The sequence below is a fragment of the Hyperoodon ampullatus genome, assembly GCF_949752795.1.
Source record: "Hyperoodon ampullatus genome assembly, chromosome: 1".
NCBI lineage: Eukaryota > Metazoa > Chordata > Mammalia > Artiodactyla > Ziphiidae > Hyperoodon > Hyperoodon ampullatus.
Window position 1 is genome coordinate 125,421,985 of NC_136914.1, and position 5,099 is coordinate 125,427,083.

A 5,099-nucleotide genomic window follows, 5' to 3' on the forward strand; every position below is an offset into this window, starting at 1 on the left:
TCTAGACGCTGCAAAAGGCAAGGAAATGAATTCTCTCCTAGACCCCCCAGAAAGGAATGCAACCCTGATGACACCTTGATTTTAGTGGATTTTTTTTTTAGAAGGTGTTGGGGGTAGGATTTTATTAATTAATTTATTTATTTTTGCTGTGTTGGGTCTTCGTTTCTGTGCAAGGGCTTTCTCTAGTTGTGGCAAGCGGGGGCCATTCTTCATCGCGGTGCGCCGGCCTCTCACTATGGCGGCCTCTCGTTGCGGAGCACAGGCTCCAGACGCGCAGGCTCAGTAGTTGTGGCTCACAGGCCTAGTTGCTCCGCGGCATGTGGGATCCTCCCAGACCAGGGCTCGAACTCGTGTCCCCTGCATTAGCAGGCAGATTCTCAACCACTGCGCCACCAGGGAAGCCAGTTTTTAGCGGATTTCTGACCTACAGAACTTTACGATGATAAATTTGGGTGGTTTTAAGCCACTAAGTTTACAAGAATTTGTTACAGAAGCAAATAACTAATCTGTCCCACTGAATTACACTCGCACTTTTGTTATAAATCAGGTGGCCACGTGTGCATGGGACTCTATTCTGTGGCTTTTTTTTTTTTTGCGGCACGCGGGCCTCTCACTGTTGTGGCCTCTCCTGTTGCGGAGCATAGGCTCCGGACGCACAGGCTCAGCAGCCATGGCTCACGGGCCTAGCCGCTCTGCGGCATGTGGGATCTTCCCGGACCAGGGCACGAACCCGTGTCCCCTGCATCAGCAGGTAGACTCTCAACCACTGCACCACCAGGGAAGCCCTATTCTGTGGCTTTTTGATACTTGAGCCAATACCAAGTGGTTTTAATTACTGTAGCTTATAACTTGGCTTGAAATGTGCTGTCAGACCAGCAGCTTGTTCTTCTTCAAGCTTGTTTTGGATGTTTTTTTTTAAAATCAGATTTTAGAAATTTAATTTTTAGAACACATAGTAATAGCATTCATATATGCAATATAACTTAAGTAGTTTTTTTTTTTTTTTGGTTGCGCCGGGTCTTAGTTGCAGCAGGCGGGCTCCTTAGTTGTGGCATGCAAACGCTTAGTTGTGGCATGCATGTGGGATCTAGTTCCTTGACCAGGGATCCATCCCACATCCCCTCCATTGGAAGGCGGATTCTTAACCACTGCACCACCAGGGAAGTCCCGCAATATAACTTTAGGAGTTTTATTATCACTTGTTTGATAATGCTTCCCTGTAATTTAACATGCCAATTAAGCTTAATTAGTTTAATATCTCTCTTTGAGATATTTAAGGGGCCCTCTGAAAATTGGATGTTCTTGATGTCCTTCGATGAACGGAAGTTCTTCATTTTAGTACAGTCACATCTTTCCTTTGATAGCTAACAGGTTTTACCCCTGTCCTTTTAGCGAAATCTTCCCTGACCTAAGGTCAGAAGGGTATTCGCTTATATCTCCTACCAAAAGATTTAAAGATTTTCTTTTACTATTTAATACCTTGATCCATCAAGAGTTTCCAGGAAATTTTGCATGTAGTGTGAGGTACAAGCCCAACTTCGTTTTTCTTACCCTACAGATAATGCAGCATTTTCCCAGGCCTCCTTACTGAATGGTCTCTCCTTTCCCCCAATCGGCTGTGGCCCTCTGTCATGTACCCAAGTTCCGTCTGTCCTTCTCTTTCTTTCTTTTTTTTTTTTTTGGCATATGGAAATTTATTACTATCCTGCTTTCATCATCAAAACTTATGATCTTGTTCTTTCCTTCTTGCCTTTGTATAAGGCCAAAAGAGAGACATTGGCTACTTTGACAACCTTAAAGCAGACTCCAGGAATATCATCAAGAGCATGCATGACCTTTGCGACCAAATCCAGCAACCAGAACTTCATCATTTTCCTCAATAAAATTCAAACAACCATCATTGGGTACAAAAGCTGTTATTTATTTTATTTTTTTGCCATTCTTGATTAGCTGAACCCTGACACACTTCCTGATGGCAGAATTTGGCTGTTTGGCTTCAACCCCTACTTTTTCAAGCACAATTCCCTTGGCATGAGAAGTATCTCCAAAAGGGTTGGCCTTCAGGGCTGTGCCCAAATGGGCTTTCTTGTACTGTTTATCATGCCACTTCTGGACTTGTCGGTGGCTACGGAGCTTCCTGGTGGTACGAAGACCGCGACACTTGCACATCCTATAGGTGCCACGGGTCTGAGCGAAAGCTGTCCTTCTCTTTCATTGGTCAGCTGTTCCCTGTACCACTACGCTGCTCATGGTGGGTCCCCGTCAGAGGCACAGCCACCCGGAAGCTAAGGAGGCCCCTGCATGAGACCCAGACAAGTCAGTGTATTCACACGGCTCTTTTCTTTTTTGGATAAGTGGGCAAAAGAGTGATATTTGGATTGCTATTGTTTAAGTCCACTGTCTCTTTCCTTCCTGCCTGCCCCTCTCGTTTGACTATGAAATGCTTACGTGTGGTTTGCATCCCAACAGGCTGAATCCTGCTTGGGGCTCACTGAGCTTCTTGGATGTGTAAGTCAATGTTTTTGTCAACTTTGGAAAACCTTTGGTCATCATTTTGGCAAATATTTTTTTTCTGTCCCATTTCTACCTTTTTCTACTTCTCAGATTCCAACACACATTTGTTAAACCCTTTAATATTGTTTGCCAAGTGCCTGAGACTGTTTATTTTCTTCAACGTTTTCCTCTCTGATTGGATAATTTCTTCTTCAGATTGGATAATTACTGAGACTTCCCTGGTGGCACAGTGGTTAAGAATCCGCCTGCCAATGCAGGTGACACAGGTTCGTTCCCTGGTCTGGGAAGATCCCACATGCCGCGGGGCAACTAAGCCCGTGTGCCACAACTACTGAGCCAGTGTGCCAGGACTACTGAAGCCCACGTGCCACGTGCCAAAAAAAGATTGGATAATTACTGTTGGTCTGTCTTTTTTTTAAATTTATTTATTCACTTATTTATTTTTGGCTGCGTTGGGTCTTTGTTGCTGAGTGCAGGCTTTTCTCTAGTTGCGGCGAGCGGGGGCTACTCTTCGTTGCGGTGCACAGGCTTCTCATTGCAGTGGCTTCTCTTGTTGCAGAGCACAGGCTCTAGGCACGCGGGCTTCAGTAGTCGTGGCACATGGGCTCAGTAGTTGTGGCTCATGAGCTCTAGAGTGCAGGTTCAGTAGTTGTAGCGCACGGGCTTAGTTGCTCCGGGGCATGTGGGATCTTCCTGGACCAGGGCTGGAACCCGTGTTCCCTGCATTGGCAGGTGGATTCTTAACCCCTGTGCCACCAGGGAAGTCCTACTGGTGTGTGTTTAAATTCACTGACTCTTTCTTCTGTCACCTTCAATCATCTGTCAAGCCCATCCAGTGATTTTGTCATTTCAGTTATGTACTTTTCATTTCTAGAACTTTCATCTTTTTTTTTTAACAGCTTCCATTTTTTCTACTGAGATAGATTCCTTTTCACTCACTAGACCTTTTCACTCACTCACTAATTTTCTTTGAATTATTGAATATCTCAAAACAATGACTTTGAAGTCTTTATCTGTCAAATATAATAACACTGGGCTCAGGGGTGGTTTCTATTGACTGCTTTTTTCCCTTGATTTTGGCCACATTCTCTCTTTTCTTTGCATGCCTAGAGATGTTTTATTGTATTTTGGTTGTTGTGGATGATATGTTACAGTCTCTAGATTCTGTTATTTTCTTCTGAAAATGAAAACATGTGCTTTCCAAGGCCAGATCACCAGAGACTGAAGCTTCTGCCTTCCTCCCCTTTGGATTCCTGCTCTGGGGGAGGCCAGCCCCCATGTTAGGAGGACACTCGAGCAGTCCCCGGAGAGGCCCAAGTGGGGAAGAACCGAGGCCTCCTGCCAATGACCAGCACCACCTGAGTAAAGCATTTCAGCAGCCCATCCACAGCCCCAGTGAAACCTTTATTTTTTATTTAAAAATTTTTTTTGGTCTCACCGCGTGGCATGCGGGATCCTAGTTCCCCAACCAGGGATCGAACCCATGACCCTGCGTGGAGTCCTAACCACTGGACTACCAGGGAAGTCCCCCCAGTCAAGCCTTTAGATGATGGAAGCCCTGGGTGACATCTTGTCTGCAACCTCATGGGAGACCTTGAGCCTTGAGCCAGAACCTTCCAGCTCCCCCACTCCCGAATTCCTGACAAAGCAATTGCATGCGATAATCAGTGTTCACTGGTGCTTTGAACCACTGGATTTTGGGGTCATGTTATATGCAGCAATAGGTAGTGAGACAGGGTGAGACTGGAGGATGTCTTCCTCCAGGGTGCAACCCCAGTTCCCAGGGCATGGATCCTGGTGTCTCAGCGGCTCAGCCAGGGACGTTCACAGGGCTTGATGAGGCCCCCACTCGGGCCGGGCCAGAGCTCCCACAGCAGTCATTTTCTGGTCCGTCTGGGGTCCTCACCCCAGCCAAGGGCAGTGGAACATCTTAGACTCCCCTCTACACAGTGGCCTCTCCTCCAGTGTCCTCCCCACAGATTCCAGCGCGTCACTGGCCCTCGGCTCAGTGGTACGGGCTGCCCCACTTGGACTCTGTCCCTCTGTGCCAGGAGGGGTAGAGAGCTGGGTGGGCGGGTAGGGGGCGGTCAAGGCGTGCCTCATAAAGTTCTCTTCCCTGGGGAGCGCAGTCCTGCCCTTCCCTTTCCCCACCACCTGAAAACGGTTGCCTCATCTCTTTTGTCCGTATTATGGTTGTTTACAGTGGGAGGTGCAGTCAGGTCCCAGCTTCTCTGTTATCGCCCACAGCAGAAGTCTCAATCAGATTTGCTTTTTAAGAGAGTCTTCTACATTTGTGGGAAAACTGGTGAGCTCTGACTCAAGTCTGGGATTTAGTTAACGGTAATGACCAATTTTGGTGTCTTAGTTTTGACAAAGCTGTGGAAATGTAAGGTGTTGACACTAGGGGAAGCAGGTGGGGGGGACTCTATACTATATCTGCCTCTTTTCTGTAAATGTAAAATTGTTCCAGTAAAATAAATAAAAAGGACCTCTCTGGTTGGGCGGCAGGGGAAGGAGAGTGGCTCCTAGTGGCCATTCCTGCTGTTCCTGGTCAGTCCCCAACTCAGGCTGGTGAAGCCCCTCAT

The 5,099-nt window shown here is 47.0% G+C and overlaps 1 pseudogene across 1 annotated transcript; it reads right to left on the minus strand.

Annotated features, from left to right (window-relative positions):
- Nucleotides 1–1,687: 1,687 nt before the first annotated feature.
- On the minus strand, nucleotides 1,688–2,169 carry LOC307053005 (small ribosomal subunit protein uS12-like; annotated as a pseudogene). The gene has a single exon. The product of its transcript is annotated as a small ribosomal subunit protein uS12-like (transcript).
- Nucleotides 2,170–5,099: the final 2,930 nt, after the last annotated feature.